Source organism: Pundamilia nyererei, unplaced genomic scaffold (genome assembly GCF_000239375.1).
Source record: "Pundamilia nyererei isolate P.nyererei 1_Seehausen unplaced genomic scaffold, PunNye1.0 scaffold00216, whole genome shotgun sequence".
NCBI classification, from domain to species: Eukaryota; Metazoa; Chordata; class Actinopteri; order Cichliformes; family Cichlidae; genus Pundamilia; species Pundamilia nyererei.
The window spans coordinates 163,975-187,311 of NW_005187617.1; the positions used below are offsets into that span (position 1 = coordinate 163,975).

At 43.4% G+C, this 23,337-nt stretch overlaps 1 protein-coding gene across 1 annotated transcript in view; it reads left to right on the plus strand.

Annotated features, from left to right (window-relative positions):
• Nucleotides 1-23,337, plus strand: part of LOC102209886 (IQ motif and SEC7 domain-containing protein 2-like) — a 166,787-nt gene that overhangs the window by 45,196 nt on the left and 98,254 nt on the right. The window lies entirely within an intron of this gene.

The window sequence follows — 23,337 nt, forward strand, 5'->3', positions numbered from 1 at the left end:
TGTGTGTGTGTGTGCATGTGTGTGTGTGCATGTGTGTGTGTGCGTGTGCGTGTGCATGTGTGTGTGTGCGTGTGCGCGTGTGCATGTGTGTGTGTGTGTGTGTGTGCGTGTGCGCGTGTGCATGTGTGTGTGTCTGGTTTTTGGGAGCATGCGTCATCAGCAGGGAGGGAGGTTTTCACAGGATGTTATGCATAAACAGAGCGAGAGCTGAGGGATTCACCCGCTGACATACGTGAAGTCATGTGACCTCCGCATTCTCCAGCAGCGTCCCTGTAAACACGACCACGCTGTGCATGTTAGCAGTCAAGCTCCTCAGCACAGAGCGTTCTATGCAGGCGTAGCCGCACACAGATATACGGACACTTGCTTTCACACCCAACAACATGCATTATGCATAAGCTGCGCTCTGCAGCTGGCATTTAAGCAAACCTCAGAAAACAGGTATCGCTGGATGTGCCGCTCTAACAGAGTCTATAAGTCTTACCGGCTGACACTTAATTCACCTCATAATCGAGAACCCGCCTACTTCCTGTCACAAACCTGTTTTTTTTTAAAGCATCAGATTTGACTGTGAGGCCAGAATTAGCAACTTTGGGATCTTCGCAAAAAACGTTTGAAAATCTTTTTTTTTTTTTTACCTGTGATTTTAAATAAAATTCCATAAATCGCTGAGATTTTTTCCACCGAAACAAAACTGGAGTTGAGAGTAAATAACACCCAAAACGAATGAGTCATGAGGCGACGTTGTTGAGCCCGTTCTAATTTCAATGCAGCACAAATGAAGCTCAAATCCTACATTGATCTTAGTCACAGTGGAGCAGCCGGCCTCTTCGACGAATACGCCGTTCTTAGTGAACCGCGGAGTCACGTTGACCTTTATAGCAACTACGTCCTGAACCCAGAGGTCTCTCAGTGGAGTGGAAGGTGATGAAGATGTTTGAACACTGTTTGATCTCGTGCTAACAAGCAAGCAGGTGTCCACCCTAACCTAACCCACCTAACATGTGAAAATAGTGAGTGTAATAGTAACGGGTAAACAGCGGTTTTTGTGATGACCTTTGACCTCAGTCGCCTGTTTTGTGCACACCTGTATAAAACCTCACCTGCACTTCAGCCAAACGCTGACTACAAAAAATAATCATAAAACATATCAGCTGTTCTCACACATTAAAAACGTTTCTCTGCAACATTTCTTTTACCTGATTAAACTTTTAGGGGTTTTTTCACACAGACAGTAAGAAAAAAAACAGGAACTTACAGAAACATTTGTTCCTTCAGTTTTTAAGTCGTAACGACAGAAGAAGCTGAGCTTTGATGGAAGATTATTGATGATCAGAATTTGTGTTTCATTTGATTTGGATCTTCTGCTGCTGCTTCATTTCTGCAGTAAAGATGTCAGGAGGTGTTAAGAAAACATTTCTAAAGCTCCTGAATGAGTTTTTTCAAAAATCACATCATCCTCAACATCCTTAAATTAAACAAACACGTGAAACAGTCACTGTGCAGGATCAGCACCAGAAAGCCTGCAAACATAATGCAACGCTGTGCTCAGCAGAACATGTTGTACAGACACAGATTCCGGTAAAAAGGTTCAGTGGAGGACATTTATCTCAAGTTGACTTTATAGTTCAATGTCGACCATCCACAGTAAACCGAGGGCAGATGTGCTTTCCCCTTGATTTTCTCAGTAAGTAAATAAACAGTGGGTTTGTCTCTGACAGACGTCCTGCCATCGCAACAAAATAATTTAGGTCAGAATGAATCATAGAAAAAAAGCAGCCCTGCTGTTTATCATAATTACCTAACCTAACATAAATACTCCCTTTAAAGTCTCACGGTTGATTTAAACCATTTGCATAATTCACATTCACTTGTGTACACTGTGTGCATCAGCCTGCTGGGCTCCAACCTGCACAAATACAGGCGCCAGAGCAGCATAGTTACAAACTATCCACACATTTATGAATTAAACAATAACTCTGATTTCTGCTGCATATTTTAAATGTTACTCTGAAACTTAAAAGGTTTGTGTAGAAATCTGGACTCGCTCTTTCTTCCTGTTTCCACCTCTGGTGATCGCCACCATCCTCAGTCTGCGGCTCGATTATTTAAATGAGACCGAGGAACATAAAGCTGCTGAATGGGATCAAAGTGATGAATTTCTGCCCTGATTTAAAAATCACAGCCACAGTCGTTATCGCACCAATTTGTACTTTCCACTAGCGTTACATTTGCATTAATGTGTTTTATTTTGCACCGGATGCCATCTCAGAATCACCAAAAGGCTCGACTTCCTCATCACCTCACCCCTCGGCTCACATCATCCATTCACCCCACCTTCATCCTTGCCTCATTCCATCACTGTCCTCTCCCCCTAAGGAAAAACATGCAGGCTCAGAACTAAGTTTGTTCACTTCTGACTCTGTGTAAAGTTTGTAATATTAGAGATTAATTGTGTCCCGGGGCAACGCTGCTTCACCTCTGTGAGAAAAAGTTCAACTCAGAAAGTCAGTCCTTCAGTTAGCCATGTGTACACACTGACATCTGGTGGCCATCTGCTGCACTGCACGTCCGAACTTCAGAGCCCACCACAGTCTCCGCTTTTATCCCCTCTTTTCTGATGATTCTCTTCTTTCTCCGTCCTTTTCTCTCCTCCGCTCTTCCCCATCATATTTTCACCTTTTCCTCCTTCCTCTTCCTGTTCTACCTTTTTTTCTTATTTTCTCGATCCAACCCCCCGTCCTCTATTCCCTTTTCTCTTCTTGTCTCCTTCCACTCTCACTACTCTCTTGTCTTCTTATTCCTTCTTCTTTGTCCTCAATCATTCTCTCCTCGTCTCCCCTCCCATCTAATCCTTTTCTCACATTCTCCTTCCTATGTCTCTTTCCTCTTCTCTTAATTCCTTTCTTTCCTTCTTCGTCCTTCCCATGCCTTTCTCTTTTCTTGTCCTTCCTCCGTCATCCCTTACTCTCTCCTCTATCCTTTATTCTTCCCTTTTGCTTTTCCCTGCTCCATCCTTTTCCTCCTCTTCCACCTCCTTTCCTTCCTCCTCTTCCTCCTCTCTGTTTTTGTTTCTCTTGTCTGTTTGTCTGTCTCTCAGAGAGGAGGAAGATGATGACATCGCCCATCAGTTCTGTTGCCCCGCCTCCGAGTGCAGTAGCCCCTCATCTAGGTAACCAGGGGCGACCGTGAGAAAGCTCCGCCCCACACAACTGTCCCAGGGTAAACTGAGGGGTAATTATGAGCCCCTGTCCTCCGTCCACCATGGCTGTCTCTCTCTCTGTCTCTCTCTCTCTTCCTCTTTTGTCGTTTGACCACCAAACAGCAAGAAAACTGTGGAGTAAAAAAAGAGACGTGTGAAATGAGAAGATGTGGAGTAAATCCGGCGATCCTTCATTTAAAACTTCCTCGTTAAAAGCCTGTTTGTGGAGAAAACTGGAGCTTTAAAAGAAAACAATGAAGCTGTCTTTGCAACTCTGCTGCTGATCCGATCTCTTTTCTTTTAAATCTGGCGACACATTTTCTTACACACCTTGAGTCAGACAGTAAAAGTTGCTCTGCAGCTTTAAAACCACAAGGACCGATCATCACCTCTGCAGTCTGACCTACCTGGAGAGCTCACACCTGCTTCAGCTGGTTCACAGGGTGACTCGGCTGAACGCCGGCGATGAGTCTGCAGTTTTGTGCATAATTTTAAACTCGTCAGGCGCTTTTTAACCTCCGTCTGAAAGGAAACTCTTCCCCTCGTCTCCTAGTTCGGGTCAGAACGGGGACTTTAACGGTTTATCCTCCCTGTCCGAGCATGAAGCCATGACCCCGCCGTTTCCTGGCAACGCTGCGTCGAGAGCCTGCTGTATAAAGAGTTCGGCGAGGATTGGACAGCGCTCAATGCAACAACAAGCTGCAGGGCTATCTGTGTCCCAACTCTGTATACGCAGGCCTCTGGTTGTTGCATGTTGTCACCACACCAAACTCTTTGGAACGAAGGACGAAGACCCATCAGGTCTTTATGGGACCGATAGTTTGTTAGCGAGTTCGTGAACAGTACGAGTCACTCTGGCAGATAACCACACATCATTCGGAGCTCCTCTTCAGTAAACGCGGGCTGCTCGACTGGTTGCACAGTGGCCGGCCACCGGAGTCCCGAGTTTGCTCTTTGTTTTGTTGCCTACATACTGCACCCTGGGTTCTCCTTATAACTGCTTCTTTTCTTACGTTAACATCCTGTTGACACACACTTTCAACAGTGGAGCGAGTGTGAGCAGCACGAATAAAATCATACCGACGTACATCAGGGAAAGTCTGTACTGTTTTGGAGTCTGACAGCTGAAGGAGGCCAAACTGAGACTTAGCACTTTGATGTATAAGGTCATGTGAAGAGAAATGTATAAAAGCGGCCGTATTAGGAGAGTAATTTTTGGCCCTTTTTACCACTTAAGACGTGAAGCAGCCATCATGACTGAAAACTCTTCAAGTGCTCCCCCCCTCCCCGCGATCCAGTTTTAGGGAGAACCCTGGTGCCTGATGTGTACAGTGCACTTGGACAGAGACACACACACATACACACAGATGTGCACACAGCAGCTGCAAGAGTCCTCAGAGATCATAAATGATATCAGTGATATCTGGAGTATGTTTACATGCACATCAGTCCTCTGATCACAGGCGGTGATCGGCTTTAAGGCAATATTTTCATGATGTCACGTAGCCGTTACCACAATCTACTATATATGCTTAATGAAAGGGTTCTTAATTCACGAATATGATGACTACTTCTGATCTGATCCTACACGCAGACCAAGCTCTGCTAAGCTGTTTAGCTTAGTGTGACGCCATAAGAGCCATCTCTACAGAGGTCTTTGAAAGGAGATATCTGAGCCTGGAGCCAAGGTTTTAAAATGTCACTCACTGTAAGGAGCATGTGAGACCAGTCAGTCAAATCAGATCACGTCAAAGGGTCCAAATGCAAAATACAGGAGGTTTTCTTGCTAATAAGTAAAAGAAGGGTAGTAAACGACCGTGAGCTCGCCATGCTAACTGTTGATCAAAGTTATGTTAGCTTGTCAGTGACATCAGCAGTGCATACATACAAATCATGCTTTACGATCAAAGTGACATCAAGTGGCTTTTATTGTCATTTGAGCCATCCACAGGTAATATGGTGCACCGCAGAACAAGGTGCCACAAATAAGGCTACACCCAACTCCGGTTAGCTCCAGTAAACCTAACCTGCAGTTACTGCTTCGCTAGCTTTGCTGTCCCATCGCTGTCACATTTAATTAGCTGCCTGCACTGAGCCAAGACGTTTGCTCAGGTAAAAGAAATCCATAAATAGACATGTCTGGTTTCAAAGGAGGGAAGCTTGGTCTGCATGTACTGTTGCTCAGATCACGAAGAACTCAAATAATTGGATTTCATGCGACAGTTTCAGGAGTCGCAGTATTGCCTTAATAACTACAGTGCACGTAAACACACTCGGTGACTTCCCCTCTGAGCGAGAGGAAGCTGATGAAGGCGGTGATGAAGGGAGCAACAGTGGAGCCCTTTGTGTCGTCTCTCATCTTTTTTTGTGTACACTCTTTTATCCATCTTCTCTTTGTGTTTAACTCTGTAGCTTTGACTCCCTCAAGCTCCTCCTCTTTTCTTCTCCTTCCTGTTTTTTTCCTCTTCCTAAAGAAAGAAAGTAAGAAAGACATTTTTCTGATTCAGTGCCAAGAAAATCAAAGACGAAAAAGTGAAAAGTCTGTCTCATTGCCAAGTTTGATAGCGGGGGGGTCGTATCCTCCTGTCGCAGTGCCAAGTAAAAAAAAAAAAAAAAGACGTCTTTGACACCCAAACCCTCGAGCAAATGTAATGTTTCATGAGCAGAAAACGCCGTATGCTGTATGAGCAAATCCTCTGATGAGTTCATCCAGTCATCTTTTAGCTGTAAAGTCCGATCTATATCTTTATTTCATAGCTAGCTGCCCACAGTTTTGTCTGTAGCTCCTTTTCGCCGTTTATACATTTAAAAAGCAATACGTTTGTTTTCCAAGTCTGGAACGAGAATCTCCCAGTGTACGTAAACTCATATTGAGTGGGAGGGGGTCACACCCGTGTAGTAGCTGATTTATTAATAAAAAAATGCGCTTTGATCCAAAGTTTTGTATGCAGCACGACGACGTTTGACACGATGTCAAAGGTTTACAACATGAGTCCAGTGGTGTTATCAGTATTAAAAACTTATTAATATTTAACTGTGGAACAGATGAAAGTGGTGGATATTTTATTTTTTCAGAGATGTAAAATGCCTGTCTGTGAAACACGTGTTTTTTTTTTTTCCATCTTTGCATGATTGCAGTTTTTTTCTTTACTGACAGACTCTTCTCAGATCCTTAAAGGGGACCTATTTCGCTTAGACTTTTGCAGAGTAGCTTTGCCTGATTCACAGGTTAGAATAACCCTTATTAATCTTGTACTGCTGCTTGGCGCAGCCCCTTTAACTCCTCTCCTCCACGCTCTTCTGATTGGCTGCCCCTCATAAGCCAAAGTCTTGAACATCAGTTGGGCGGGGCTTCTGTGCCCAAAAGCAGTAAAACGCTCAGAAACTGAGTGCACAGAAGGGATTACAGGGATTTTTTTGTACACATGGTGACTTCATCATTTCAAACCTTGGGTATGTTTAATGTACATGACAGAAAGAAGTAAATAAGAAATAATAGGTCCCCTTTAACTCAAGCAAAGCACAAATAGCACCACACTAATAATACTCAGATACAAGCGGAAAAGCATTAACAGGCATACCTGCCCATTACACAGGACCGCCCAGTTTGCTACGTTGTATATCATATATTTATTATTTGAATCATTGTTAATCTGAAAGCCTTGTAATGTGAAGGCTTCTGCCTTTAAACAGTACAGAATTGCAGTTGCAACCCGTGCACACTAAACTCATCTTAATTGGTCATGTGGTGAGGTTTGCAGTGATGTAAAGGACCTCTGTATTATTCCTAAATGCAGTGTTTAACCAAACGCCCTCCTGCTGTGCACTAATGATGGTGAATAGTGACAAGAGAGATTTTGGACGGTTTCACTTAATTGAGTTTTAATGCAAATGATTACTTCCTGTTTGTCTCTCAGTGTGTTCCTACTTTTTCTCGCTGTAAATGAATTAGCTGTGAAAATGTTTATTGAGATGTGAAAGATCGCGTTAGCACAGCATGAGAAGTCTTTCCACAGCAGTTTATCACCTTTTTTTAGATTCGTCCTGAGCGACAGTCCTCCAGCTTTACAACGTATTCATCTTGGTTATGATGCACTTTCCATCACATTGAGTGCAAACTGCCAGTGAAACTGAGGAAAACTGCGTCGGTAAAACACCGTGCCATGTAGTCAATAGGTGAGAACAGGTAAATGATCAAACCTTAGCGATACTAACCATCCCGTCCTCTCAGTGTGCAGGGAAACAATATCAAGTTTGATAAGATACTGTAGGACTTCTAATGTGCCATGTTTCTAACAGTTTATTACCTAGGACACTCTGCACTACCACTAAACGACAATATGCTGCAATTAACCCAAATCAGTCCAGTACGAATTTATTAGTGTTGTTTGTTGATTCAGCTAATATTAGCCCGAGGGAATACGTAATGTTTTATTGTTGTAATATAGTCATATTAGCATAATAGGCTTAAAAAAACTAGACCATAAAATCTGTTTCCTGTGTAGAACCTTCTCATCATCTGATGATTATCCATGAAGCACTTTTATTTTAATAATGTGTTTCTACACATGAAGTTTGACTTGAATGATGTGGTGACAATCATTGTGGGATGTTAAAAAAAGGACGTTAAATATAAATGTAATGAGTTTTGCAGGCTTAGATATTATTCTTCTGTACGATGGTTAGAACTTTATGGAAACTTATCTTTCTTTGTTCTTCACCGTGAAAAATATCAGACTTTAAATCTTCATTTTGTCCAGTTAAACGTTACATTAGCTGCTTAGATTTTAGGATTTTAGCTCATCCATCTGAAAGACAGATGAGCTTCTTTGATGGTGAGGGGCCTGTTGTCTGCCTGTCTGTCCCTCCACAGTTCATAAGAATAGCTGCTCCTCCCAGAGCGGCCAGATTTTAGTGAGACTTGCACACATTGATCGCCTAATGGGTCTTCAACCAAGGTGCTCAAGCTCAGTTTGCTCATGTGTGACCTGTTGGTGGGCCTCCTGGACTTCTCAGTGGATTTAAATTATCAGTAATTTGTGATGAACAGCTGACCAATGGAAAAAATATATATTCAGCATTTAGATGTTTTTTCTCATTCTTTTTAGTTGATGGCTATATATTATGTTATATATATTATTATATATTATGAAATTATTTCAAATTAATGGATCAGTGGTACATCCTGTTTATAAATACAAAGTGGGTGCTGATTTGCAAATATTTGAAAAACAGATTTGTGTCTCTACCCGAAGGAGAGCCACTACAGAGCTGTCTGTTTTGTTTTGTTTTTTGTTTTTTTGTTTTTTTCGATTTTTTTTTTTGGTTGGGGGGTTGTCCGAAAGGTTTTGTTGTTCTTGGTGTTCGACACCAGCACTATGGTAAAGCTCTGTGGCTGTCAAAATACAAAGTGGTTCAGGAATGAGCACCAGCTCCAGAAAAGGATCCTTTCATTGCTTTTAATTGGACATTTTTGCTAAAATGTCATTAACTCATTAAATATTCACTAGTGATACAAGCAGCTGCTGTGCTTCTATCATTGTCACAAGTCAATAGCCTATGGTGCAAGGAAGGACTGGTAGTGTTTAGCTGCTTCCCAATTCAGGGGCCACATCCTTCGGATGCTGCATTTGAAGGCCGATTACATCACAGCGAAAGCTGTCCCAATTTGAAGACTCCGACAAATGTGGCCTAAATGTCCCCGGATTTGAAGGATGGGTCGGGTGTATCCTTCGTGTCCCAACCTATAACAGAATTCATCGCGCGACCCAGCCAATTCCAGTTTCCAACGATGGCGGCAGCTACTTAGCTTTAATATTACTCCTATTACTCTTTCTGGGTCACAAAATAAACTTTTAAGATATTTTCAGGCGAGAATGTAGCTGAGTACGCTTCAAATGTCTGCTTAGTTTATCAAGACATCACATATTGGCAAAAGTGCCCCGACGTTTTCAGAGACGTCTGGTACCCACCAGCTTGATAGCTAGCCGGGAGGTCAAGGCTCACCAGAGCCGACGAGAACAGTGAACTCCTGCTACATCGTTTTCAAACCCCCCGCAGTCTTTGGCTACTCAGGTCAAACATGATATATAAGTCACTTGGATAACTTAAAAATGTTATTGTTTGGCTTTGTGTATTATTTTGTTTGTGAGTAAATTGGTTTGGCTGAGATTAAAGTTATAGTTTTCACACAGCTGAATAAATGTCAAACAGAAAACTGATTGAACTGAAGTGTGAGATGGTCGAGAATTTCCGCCAGTGTCCTGTTATATTTTAGCAAGAAAGGAGCAGACGGCTGCATTTATTAAACTCTACCGAGACAGCTGGTGACGCAAATCTGAAGGCTAGACTGTCCCATTTCACAGCCTTACACTTCCAGCCTTCTCGATCTTCGGAGGACCTGGACAGTTTGAGAACAGAAAAAAACGCCCCTGCACAAAAAGCACATCACTGTCAATACACCATAGAAACACAAGACAAGCAAAAGGTGTGGGTAAAGGTGAGAGAGAGCCGGTGTAGACAGCGCATCCGGCATGCAGCATCTCTGCGCTGGTCCAGTCGACCCGCCATCTGACCCGGGAGGGGACAAGCATCGAAGGCGTTTGGAGAGGGAGGGGGGATGAGTGTGTATCAGTGAATATGTAAGTGTGTGTGTCCTGAGTTTAGCTGAAAGAGTGTCCTTTGCCCTGCCAGGCTAAGTAAACAGTCTTCCAGCTGACCCGGGTGGCCTTGCGTAGGATAGGGAGGAACAGTCTAAACACCGTCTGTTATCAGGGTGATGTTCAGCTCCAGCCTTGAGACCACAGCTGGTGCCGATATGGTAGCCGCATGAAATGATGGTGGTATTCCTTTAGTCCGAACAACTGCACGTCAATTTCACAGCCGATCTAGCAGTCTGACACTGGTCTCTCAATCTCCTGTTGGAGAGCCGTGAGCTTCTCCGAGATATTATCCAATTTTTGCTCAGAGATCTTAGTCTGAGTGCTCACGGCAGCCTCAAGCTTCTACAAGATCTTACCTGTGCTGCGTTCAACCCTAACTATCCAGAGTTGGGACCAGGAAGCAGAGTTGCAGTCTTACACGCCTCTCTGCAGCTTCTCTCCTCCTGCTACCCCCCAAAACCCCATCTCCATAGAGACTGTGTCAGCTCCCAAACAGACTAAAAACAGACTAAAAACCAGCAAAAAATGACTTAAACATAAAAAATCACAAAGAACAATACAGTATCCACATCTGAACCAAAGAGTAAAACAGGATGATTAAATATTAGGTCTCTCTCCTCCAAGTCTCTGTTAGTACATGACTTGATAATTGATCAACAAATCGATTTACTCTGCCTTACAGAAACCTGGTTGCAGCAGGATGATTATGTTAGTTTAAATGAATCAACACCCCCGAGTCATTCTAACTACCAGAAACCTCGAAGCACAGGCCAAGGGGGAGGTGTGGCAGCAATTTTTCACACCAGCCTATTAATCAACCAAAGACCCAGACAGACTTTTAATTAATTTGAAAGCCTGATGCTTAGCCGAGTCCCAGATTTAAACCCAGTGGGGTATATGGGACTCTCCGCCATTTGACCTTAGAACTGAAGAGGCTTCTCGGATGAGAGGTGAAATGTCTTCAAGCAACTTAAAGAAGTTTTCTTTGCAAGCTCCTTTGGCTACGATGACCTGGATGACTGAGAACCTTCACAGACATATGGTATCTAAGCAGATTCTTACTCTGGATGGCATTACCTTGGCCTCCAATAACACTGTGAGGAACCTTGGAGTCATTTTTGACCAGGATATGTCCTTCAACGCACATATTAAACAAATATGTAAGACTGCTTTATTCCATTTGTGCAACATCTCTAAAGTTAGAAATATCCTGTCTCAGAGTGACGCTGAAAAACTAGTTCATGCATTTATTACTTCCAGGCTGGACGACTGTAATTCATTATTATCAGGAAGTCCTAAAAACTCCCTGAAAAGCCTTCAGTTAATCCAAAATGCTGCAGCAAGAGTCCTGACAGGGACTAGAAAGAGAGAGCATATTTCTCCTGTTTTGGCTTCCCTTCATTGGCTTCCTGTTAAATCCAGAATTGAATTCAAAATCCTGCTCCTCACATACAAGGTCTTAAATAATCAAGCCCCATCTTATCTTAATGACCTTGTAGTACCATATCACCCTATTAGAGCACTTCGCTCTCGCTCTGCAGGCCTACTTGTTGTTCCTAGAGTATTTAAAAGTCCACTCCCTTAATTATGCTGCAATAGGTGTAGGCTGCCGGGGGATTCCCATGATGCATTAAGTATTTGTACTTTAGTCGCCCTCTTCACTCACTATGTGCTAATAGACCTTGTGGCATTTTTTTTATTGTTATTATTAATCTCTGGCTCTCTTCCACAGCATGTCTTTGTCATATCTTCACCCACTGACCCTCACCTCAAGCAGATGGCCCCGCCCCTCCCTGAGCCTGGTTCTGTCGGAGGTTTCTTCCTGTTAAAAGGGAGTTTTTCCTTCCCACTGTCGCCAGAGTGCTTGCTCATAGGGGGTCATATGGTTGTTGAGGGTTTTGTCTGTATTATGGTTGGGTCTTTACCTTACAATATAGCCTTGAGACTGTTGTGATTTGGCGCAATATCAATGAAAATGAATTGAATAGCTCGTTGAGCTCTCCTGACTAAGTTGTTTGCTTTTCATGCTTCAGCTGTTATTAGTTACAGCTGATCTGGTCCAAAGTACAAATAATAAAGGTGATAATTGTGAAACTTCTGTATGTGGCAGCCTGTTAAAACTGATAAAGTTGATTTTAACTATGTTCTTCTCAAAACTTAACCAAGAAGCAGCGATGCCTAAACTTGAGTAATTTTACATAGTAAATAATTACAAAACCTGTTATTAATTGTTTTTATAAACCAATGCAATAATTTTAGAGCCTTTATTATGAATCTGTATTTTTGTTGTTGTTGAACAACACAGCAGGTTAATGTGGCGTGCATGTGCAGTAGGCTTAGTTTCTTTTTGTTCTCCTGCTTCGGTATCTCGCTTTGGCGTGTCGTTGTTTAAATGCAGTTCTACAGGCTAACAGAAGCTGTCCATGAGTTTGTTAAAAACTGTGTTTAGTTTGAATTTGTCACGTTTCAGTAGCTCAAAGCTGAGGCTCAGTTGAAATGGCCATTAGCTACAAGCAACACCTTTTCAGGTTGGACTTTTTTTCATGCAGGTTGTTTGCAAAATATTGCTTCATACACTTTTTTAAAATCAGCTTGAGCCCTGCAGGTTGATATTAACTTCTGTAGGAGCTGTAATTCTTTATAGATTCATCCCAGCTCTCCAGTGATTCGTTGTTTTCTATTCATTTACACACCGGTGCTAAAACACACACACCAGCGTCCTGCACTAATAAGCACGGCCCATGCAGGGAACAAAGCCGAAACATTAGCAATTAAACTGCTACGAAAAAAATCTTTTAACCACTAATAAGAGCTCAGCCAGGAGATCATCATACAGCCCAGTCTGACTGATTGACTGGCTGGGATCAATATCTCAGTATCACATATCTTTATTAAAATGTAAATGTCTCCAAATCTAACATGCACCAGTACCTTTCCACTGCTCTCCATTACACTCGTCCCATCACTTATACAGCCATGTGTACCATATCAGAGACTCCCTGGATGCTGAGTAACATTTTTTTGTTTTAAATATCTAAGTGTACCTGCGTACCATCATTCATATCTTTTGCGTGGTGCTGATGTCATGATCGGTCCTCGCTCGTTGCTCGTTTCATTTCTGCTGAGTTGTCTGGACGCGACCTCGTCAGCGGCTCTCGTCTGTTTCCACTGCAGCTCGTTACCACACGTCACCTTGCATCTGCAGACAGACAGCCTGGCTCTGCTGGTCTCTGTGGTGATTATATAAGTACTTTCCTGAATACAGGATGGCAGATGAGTCATGTTGTAAAGTCAGAGGTGTATGCATAGGGAAGCGGAGCCGCAGTCATCAACATTGCGTGGTAATCTAGTTTGGCATGGAGTCATTTAATCGTTAAATTTCTGTTTGTCACTGCTGCTGTCGCCCACTTTCAGTTTGTTTAATCTTACATAAACAGGTTAAACACACAGAGAAGAGAAATAACTGAAAGGGAATGCACACTGTGGCCTACTTACAAACTCAACAAAACTTGAGAACTTGCAATACGCAAACATGTTGAACTGCCTTGCATCAGATTTGGCAGTGACTCATGTTAATGCTTTATAGAAATTATTCTAGAAATATTTCCAACACATGTAGGGCCTTGGGGGCGGGCACGTTGGACGGTCTGTGTATTCAAACCCACCTCTGGCACTGGTGCCCTACCCTCAGTTTTAAATGCATATAGACACTGAGGGTTTTCGGGAGGAGCCGTGCTGCTCTCTGGCAGGAAGCACCATGCCCTCCTGTGTTTTAAATCCACTTTAGAACAGCACGCAGCAACACTACATATGAGCGGGTGGAGGGAGGTTTGGGGTCTTCACTCACCCCCGTTCTGTTAACGGGGTCTGCTTTCCTCCACCCCAGTGAGAAGGGTTACATCTCCTGGGTCTGGGTACGGTTTGCCCCTCTGCGGGCGGGGGTACCTGGACCTGGGATATAGAGTATGTGTGGGGAGTGTGATTGTGTGTACAGTGTCTATTTGTGTCTGTCTCCATGTCGGGTGAGTGCTGAGTATATGGGGGTGGGAATGCACGTTTGTGTCTGCGTGCGCCTGTTCGTCTGTGTCTATATGTCTGGGTCCCCACCAGACCCCACCAGGGAGGTGGGTCTTAGACTCCACCTCCCTGGGAACCTCTCAGGCTCTCCGAGGTACGGAGGCGCATCTCCCCTCACCACACTCCCTGCCGGTGGCTGACGCCCTCAGACGTTGGTGTGTTGGTGGTTGTTGGTGTCTGGGCCTGAGGCTCGGTCCTCTCTGGGACAGCTGGCTGCCAGCAGAGCCCGCGGGCACGTCACTGCAACCCCCTCTGGCCTCTGCTCCGTGGCTGCTGGGTGACCTCTCATTTGGGGCTCTCCTCAGCTCTTCCCAGGAGGGTGGCACGGTTGCCCCGTTGGTGGTCCTCCTTGGGTCCTCGTACTCTGGGGCCACTGGATGTCTGGGGCCTGGATCTCCTCCATACCTGCTTCATGCCCTGGGGGACGGGGCCATGGCTCCTCACACTCCCTAGCAGATCGTTACTGGAGAAACCTTTGGAATACAAGCATGCTGATCCACACAGGTGTTCACAGACACAAACTACACCTTTCTTGGCTGCTACCTCAAAGCACATTGTGTGCTGTCTATCTTGTGTGCTGCACAATAACATGTAATATTTAGCATCTACTGTTATCTACTGTTAGCTAGTTTATTGTGATGGTGCTGTTTTTATTATGTTGCTCTTTTTTGTTTGTTTTCTCTTCTGTATTTTATTCTCCATACAGGTGATCCAGGTGTTTTGTTTGTTTTTCTTTTTTCTTCCCCCTTTCTCACCGTCTCTTCTCCCCTCTATTTTTCTTTCTCCCTGTCCTATCCCCCAGTCATGTCTGTAACAACCGAAAAAAATATCAAATAAATCCATAATTATAATTAAAGTCAATCAAATGGACCCATATGGCAAGGCCATGATGATCCACTTGGTAAAGTAAATCCACTTGGCACCTTTCTTGTCCTTCAGACAACAACTCTGATGGCTAAAGATCCAAACGGGACAAGCAAAACTCTTTCAGTTTAGTCTTTTAGCTGTGGATCCTGGGTTTCTCACAGAATAAGTATAAAAAGTACTGCGCTCAGCGGATCACGGTGCTTGCTAACAGAGATTTGCTGCGTTAATGCTGTTATGGCGTTAACGTCATTTTAACGAGATTAACGCTGACAGCACTAATAAAAAGTAAAACAAACTCTGACAAACTGGCAACTTATTGTAATTCACAAATTCAGCTTCTAACAACGACTTTATCGCCCTTAACCTGTTAGCAGTCGGACGTACCGCCCACGGTACATTGGATGGTTTAGGGGACTAATTGTAAATTTGTAGGACTGCTAAGGGGTTAAACGAGTCTAACACTGAAGCAGCCATTATGTACGTGCACCCACGATACTAAAGATGTTTGTTTCACATCACAGGACTCGTCAGCAGCACCTGTTGGTGAAAACAAAACAACGAAACCCGTCCAGACCTGTTGTACCGGCCCTCGTCTGTAAGAACATTAATTCATTAAAAAGAGAGAACATCAATGTGAAATCATAAAGTCTTAAATGGGACAAAGTAAAAATCTGTTACTGTTACTGAATATAAAGTTTTACATAGAAAACGTGCTCAGTGTTCCCCTCTGATGAACGGCATATGTTCAAACAATAGTCACACTCGTTCCGCACTTTATCTGGAGTCGCCGCTGTTGTTGTTACGCTGCCGACCGGCGACCGCGTGAAACTCACGAATCCCGTTTACGAAACAGTCCGTGTTAGAAGGAGGAGACCTCTGCGACCCGCGGACGGCTGTGGCAAAGAACGAATCTTTGTGGCACAGAGTAGTTTTGTGATACATAAATGTTCACATAATAATGTGAAAACCTTCCTGAACCCTGAGTAAGCAGCCTGCGCTATGAAGACGGGCCGACCGTCAGCAGCTGCTCCTCGCCTCTGCTTCTTCACTCATCTTTACTCAGTGAAGTGTTGGCTCTAAATTCATCTGCATGATGAAGCACCATTGGAAATGAAACTGGGGTCATTTATTCTGTTTTCTTTTATCGTGTAGTTTGTGACAGTTTGCTGGCAGCTTTAGTGTCCTTCATATTTGTTTCTCTTTATGTTTCTCTTAAATCTGTAGATATGATCCGTTTTAGCAGGTAGGAGTCACTCAGTGTAACCCTCCGACATCAGCTGTGCAGTTAGCCTTAGATCTAGACACTAACTGATGTTACTGCAGATATCTAATCAACCAATCAGACGACCTGCTGAAGTTTAAACTGAGTAAATGGTAAATAGACGACTTCTTATCTGCTTTTAAACAACTCGCCTCATTCACACACTTTTTAATGCTTTTCCTACGTAACATTTGTACACGGTTTGCTGCGTTGGGTTTAGTTTCTTGGACTGGAGCAGACAGGGATCAAACCACAAACCCTGCTCTACCTCCTGAGCCGCAGACACCAAACCCAATCAGAATGAGGAAGAAGAAAAGTGACTGAAGTGACTCTGAATGTATTTTAGAAACTGATGACCTGCTGGGAGTCTGTACAGAAACATCGACGTGGTCCGAAAGATCAAAATAAAAAATGAAAGTGAAAGATTAAGACAGCTTTGATTACATTAAGACTAGCAACATGTAATTTATGATCTATCTGGTGATTGTAGTCTTTACATATAGAAAGATTTCTAGTATTGTTACCATCAGAATTGCATGTTTTGCATAAAGCAACAAGTTTGTCCCAGAAATCGGTCGGTCGCTGTGACACCAGCTTTGTTTTGACCTTTTCTTGTTACTTCAACATTCACTGGCTTGTGAACCATCTCATTTATACACATCCTATAAAATCGGTCTGCTAATCAGTCCTCTAGCAGGGGTTTTTGTTTGTTTGTTCTAACTGATTTAATTAGTGCACCTCTTAATTAGGCTGAATAAGGTGGGTTTACAAGGCCCAGAGAAGAGTTCAGATCAGAAATCGCCTTAAATGTGTCCCCTGCACCTGCTGAGTGCTGCACATAATTACAGTAGAGCTAGAGTGCAATGATACACGACATGAACACAAATGGACTTTTTTATTATTACAACAATAACAGATGTGAGAGAGAAATAAAATCAGCAATAAAAATCAATAGCCTAAATATTTAGTGCGTCCACAGACGGACTGTGAGTAGCTGTGAGTGTTGCTCTGCAGGTAGAGTGGGAAATTTAGAGGAGGACGGAAAAGCCTACACACAGACTTCCTCACACATTTACATGGGTGATGCTGCTGGCACCGTCTGTTTCAATTCTGCAAACTAAATTTTTTAAAACGTCTCAATTGAAGTCTCCTTTTGGGGATTGGAGCACCAGTATGACTGTGGAGGGAGAACAGTCTCTGGGACTCAAATAGCGAGGATGGAAGGAAGTGTCATTTAGTAGAAGTAAAGCTGGAAAGCTTCCCATCTCTCCCCCGTATCCCAATGTTTTGGTTTGATTTCCTCACCAGTGTTTTCCTCCGTAGCTTTGTCTCAGACTCGGGCTACTCAGCCTCTCCACTGCTAACATTAGTTTGCTTCACTGCTCGGGTCGTCGCTCCTCGTCCCTCTGTTGGTTGAGAACCTTTCATCAGTTGTTGTCGGCGCTCATAGAAATAATCTTGCTTCAATGCAAAACTTTACTCACAGCTTCTAATCAACATCAGAATTTCTGACCCTATGGTAGTCACAGTTCCCTCATAGTTGTCCTGTAGGAATGATCACCTGGGGTGAGATTTGGAGTAAAACTAATGAATGAGGCGATTTGTGGTGACGTGACATATTCATGTGAAAACATTACTTGTTCTTTTTCAGAATTCCACTCCTGAGTAATCAGCTCGAGGAGGTCAAATCAAAACTTTGAAGAAGTTTGTTTAGATTAAAAGTTTTTTCCTTTAAAAAAAATCCAGCCCGTTTTTGCTTTCTAGTCAAAGGCTTCTTGGTTTCTCATCCTTCACATCCCAAACAAGCGGCTGTGTTGATGTCAGCTCATTCTCTCAGAGGAGATTCTTAATCTCTCAGGTTGGACTTTCTGGTTCAGTAAAGGCTAAAAAGCGTAGAGCAGTGTCAGTCCTTCAGATACACATTTTATAGCATCAAAGAGCAATCAGACCAATAATCAGCAGAGGAAACATCGAGACAAAACCCATATTGGAGAAAATTGTATTTATTTTGTTGAACATTAATTTTAATCACAAGCCAGCTTTGCTACAACCAGGTGGTATAAACGATGGATGAAGCTACTCTGAAGTCCTGTTTTGATGCTTTGAGTCATGAGTCGATCAAACGCAGGACGTGACTGTGAAACCACGCACTCACTGGCCAACATTTGTAGATTGGACTCAGTGTTTTATTCATCATGAACCAGTAACTGAGACCATAAACTCTGCAAGTGAGACAGAAGTCGAGTCTGGGGCTGTTTCCCTGTAGCCGTCGTTGCAGCCGCAGGTTTCGCCCCCTGGTGGCTATTAGCAGTATCACTAGTTTAGGAGCTTTTCAGCTCCAGCAGCTGCGTCCGTCTTTTATACTCTCCGTGGTCGTCTTCACATCAGCTCGGGTTTGTTTGCTGCTGTTAATTCAGTTAATGTTGAAGTTCCACAAGCCGGCTGGTCTCGTGATGCTAATCAGTTTATCTATGGATTGTTTTGGCTTTATGGCAGGTAATGAGTGCTACAGGCTACCATACAAGAGTCAGTGTAACCTGCTGCCATGGATACGAACCAGACGTTTGGCTGGCAGGTCCTCATCCTGAGACGACGTCATTAGCTTCATTCAGGGTCGTTCTGGTGCTCGACAAGCGGTTAGATGAACAGACACACACAGGGGCTTCCCTGTCGATCGCCCTCACTCCCCGCCTCTCTCTCCTTGTGCTGCTGCTTCTTGCCCTTCCTCCTCCTCCTCCTCCTCTTTCTCACTGTTTTGTTTGGTTTCCAGTCATTTTCTTCTCGATGATCTCTCTTTCTGCTTGTCTCATTATGTAAATATACAGATAGTCATCCTTCAGTCTGTTGACTTTATTCTTATGTAAATTATTTAAAAAAGAGATCGACCTTGGATGATATACAATATATTAAAAAAGTATGAAATAAAAAAAGAACTGAAAACTGGAAATGATGAGAATGTAAGTGATGATGATGATGTCGAAGGTGGTGATGATTGTTTCTGCGCAGTTATTAACAACTGTGATGATGTCTCGACAACGACTATTGCAATGGTCGGTAATGATGAGGATGACGGTGGTGAATGATGAAGATTAAGATTAAAAACCCTTATGATTCTAAAGATGCTCCATGAATCTGTCTTATTCTTGTGGGGTTTTTGTGTGACGTTCAAACAGGAAGTGCACGCGACACATTAATCACGTGAATTGACACCTTCGTCATCTTATCACGTGCAGATCTACACAAACACAGTCAAATCAAAGTGCTTTGTTAATTATTTACTCATTAATCACAGCGTCTTATTAACCGTTTTTCATTTTCCAGGTAATTTCTTGGACACTTATGATTTTCTTTAAAGCAATGTTTTTATATGTTTACATGTTTAATTTTTAGTTGTCAGTTTTAGACGTAAATGAATCCAAAAAGAACGTAAAATTTGCAGAAGGTGCACAAAGTGGCACCCATCTCATCAACACAACCCTGACATACTCTGAGTTTACTAAACTGTCTGTTGGCATCGTTCTTCTTCTCTACTATGAATTTATTAAATTGCTGCTTTACTTAATTCTATCGAATCACAAACTAAATTAACACAGATTATTTAGTTGGTTATTTCAGAATATCTGGGCTCTGCCTGATGGGGTCATTTAGCTCCTTCAGGGGGCGCCTAAGAGCCACTACACCTCCACATCAGAAGGAGCCCGCTCAGGTGGTGCAGGTATGACCGGGATGTCTTCTATGTGAGTTGTTTTGGGAATGTCCAACCAGGAGGATGCCCCAAAGATGATCCATGACATGCTGTAGAGATCTGTGGACTGGGCTGGGAACAGCTCAGAGTGTGACTAAACATCTTTAGACTGTTTCCATTTGCAGTGATCTATATTTGGGGGGTAACGCTCTGTTCTCGGATCTCGTGGCTCCTCTCTACAGTCATGCTGTGAACGCATCAGGCAGCAGAAAAACCACAGAACAGCACACACTAGTCGTCAATGACAACAGATATGACATCGATTCAGCCATGAAAAGAGCAGTGGTGCAGGGTTGCAGAGTGGCTTGCAGAGGCACCATAGCTGTGGGCATGTTACTGCACTCCTCTTACATAAAGAAAGTTATCCTGATTAGTTCCTGTTGTAGAGCGACTTTATGGCTATCTTTGGCAGAGGAGACACGGATGCATCACAATGACTTCTTGGTAGAATAAATTCAGTCAAAAACAATATCAACACTACTGGAATGAAAAAGTGATAATAGCATTGAAGCCTTAAATCATGATCATTATCTCATATGAGAAAAGAGCTCCGAGTGCCAGTCATGGCTCTGAGGGTCAAGGGGAGGTGAACTGAGCCTGCAAGTGAGAGCTAATTCAATTAAAGTCTTAGTGAGAGAGAAAAGGAGGAGGTAGCAGGAGGTAGCAGGAGGGTGGGCAGAGAGAAACAGATCGAACTCGTTCACGCTTTAGGAGGAGCACATCAGCACTTTTTTCTCTCAATCTCTGGATCAAATTGGATTTTCAACAACCTCACTGGAGTTTGTTCCTGTCGAGTCGTTAAAACCTGCTGAGGGGAGAAGCAGCAAGTCCTGAATTCAGAAAGTACAAGGAAGGGAAGGCGGTCACCTTCAGACCGCAGCCGGCCCTGCACTTACTGCTCGAGCTCTTTATGTGACTAAAATTGTCATCTTTTGTGACCGTTTCTACTTCCCGACTCATCCTGCTGACTCATCCTGCCAGTACACACTCATTCCTAATGAGCTGATCAGTGACTCAGAAGTGTGACAGTGCTGACAGAGGACTGCAGGTGAACGTGAATTTAAAGGAGATGAACGAGTGATATTTGTACTTTTCTGGACACACTCCTTGTGGCCTCACGTGTCTTTCAGTGACTTTAAACTGAACGAGTTTTAATAGATGGTTCACCCGCTAACGATGCAGCTAATCTGTAGCCAGCTAATCATGATGGACAGACGAGTGGGAGATGGGTAATAAATAGTCTGATTTGGTGCTTTGTGTACTCGGGTTTTTGCCTTTCGGGGACTTTGACTAAATTTCAACAGCCAAGCAAGGTTTGTGCAAAATATCTGCTAGCAAAGTAGCTAATCTGTAGCCACAAGCTGCAGCTTCCCACAAGGATTAAATCTTCCTGCCTGTTAGCTTACAGTGACTAACCAGGCCTCTGCAGTGAGAGCTGTCTGCAGAGACTGTGGCTGATTCTTCTTGTTTTCTTGTCCCAGAATCAGTGAACTACATGCCAGCTGTGGCAGTTAGCAATGCAGGTCAATAGTTCCTGTCTGCCTTCGTGTTAAGCAACATGCTTTTGTCACCTCAAGCCTCTCTGAACCCTTAATGACTGAGCAGATACACGAGCACATGTGCAAATGTTTGAAATCAGACAGCACTGAGTTTGAAGGCTGATGACAACCTACTGGATCCCCGTCAATGCTGAGTTTGCAGGCCAGCTTTAGCCATAGACGTTAATATTACTGACTGGGCAGCTAATATAACTCGCTGTATATTATTTCCATTTCACAATAATTCTGCAAGTGTCTTTATTAATCGTGAAGTTGGTTCTTTTATCTCACCAGCAGCTAAAATCCCACAAGTGTTAATGACACCATCATATATGACAACAAAAAGCTCTACCCAGCTCTGCTTTAACAGAGTCCAATGATTAACCGATTATCAGGTGTTTCTCTAGATAAGTCCAAGTTCAGCTCTTTGACACTGATCTAAATAACTACAAACATAGAGACTCGCTGGTGGAGTCCTGAGTGATAAAGTCAAGCAACAGAAAAAATAAAATTTGAGAAACCCAGGCTGATTGTAATTCTGATTAAAAACGAAGCATGTAGAAATGTATGTAAAAGGTAATTGTACGTGTTAAATATAACTCTAATTATAGTTCGTTTGTTCCAGCGGGGAGGAAGTCCTTCCTTCTGTAAATATTTCAGCCTTTTTTTAAGATGATAGGAATTTGACTATTTGAATAATTACAATTCAAAGCTCGACTAGTGTTCATCATGATGGTGTGCTTTAATCAGATTCAGTATACGTGTCCTAAAATTCTGTTTTCCACACAGCCAGTCATTCTAGCAGTGCTGCAGGAGAACTAACTTATTTTCCAATGCAAACTTTGTCACATTTGTTCGGAACACTCAAAAAACACACCTCAGCTTCACTTTCTGAGTCACCACCTTCATTAGAGTCTCGCTGACTTACTGTCGGCCGATCTGACTGACAAACTGACTCTCACAGCGTGCTTTCGGCAGATAAGATGGCATTCATCAACAGAAAGACGTGACACCGGCTGGAAAAACACCGGCACCCCTGCCCGCGCCTCCCTCTCCAAGGGCACGCAGCAGGGAAACAGATCCGTGTGCACCGCCAATCAGCACCTCCAGGGAAACCATGGAAACCGCTGGATGTAAACTCATTTCGTCTGTGCGCAGCCTCCAGGAAAACCATTCCTTATAGGAGCGTCGTCCCCTGACCTGCAGCTTCTTTAGGAAGTGGAACTTGAAAGGAAATAATCCACAATCACTGTTTTAGAGAAAATCAGTTTAACAGGTAAATATCTGCCTTTTTCAACAACAGCTGGTTGTTTCGTCAGATGATTGTTGATGAGTGACAGGTGCGATGAGACTGCAGCCGCCATGCTGGAGTGAAACAGGAGGATTTGAGAGGAAGCTCACGGTGGGAAAGATGAAAAGTCTCCAACATGGAAACAGAGCAGGTGTGTGTGTGTGTGTGTGTGTGTGTGTGTGTGTGTGTGTGTGGCACTAACACCTGACATGGAGATGACAGGTTAGTGATGTCATCACAAGGATTTTGGGGAAACAGAAGGCAGGTGAATCAACAGCTCACTGGGATGTTCAGCGTGCAGGCCGTCTGCGACCTTTGCCCTCTGTTCTGCCTGCGCTCCTCCGGGACTTGGACACCTCTCCGCAGGTAGGAGGACCATCTGGCTGACCTTTGAACCCTGAGTTCATTATTTATGACCTGAGACCCTCCTGTGACCTTGCATCTTTTCCCTGCCCCCACCTTCTCTGCCTCTTCCTCCTTGCTGCTTTTTTCTTTAGTTCCGACCTCACATCCAGACGGATGCTGCGGCCTTCACTGATTTTTGGGGGGTAAATTAAATTTCTGTGAAAAGTTGACCTCTGTTAAGGTTCACATAATTGAGGAAGGAGAGTACAAACCACCAGGTCCAGAAGATCTTGGTCAAACAATTGATTTTAATGAATACACGCGTGGGAAGACCAGTCTGTATGCAGAC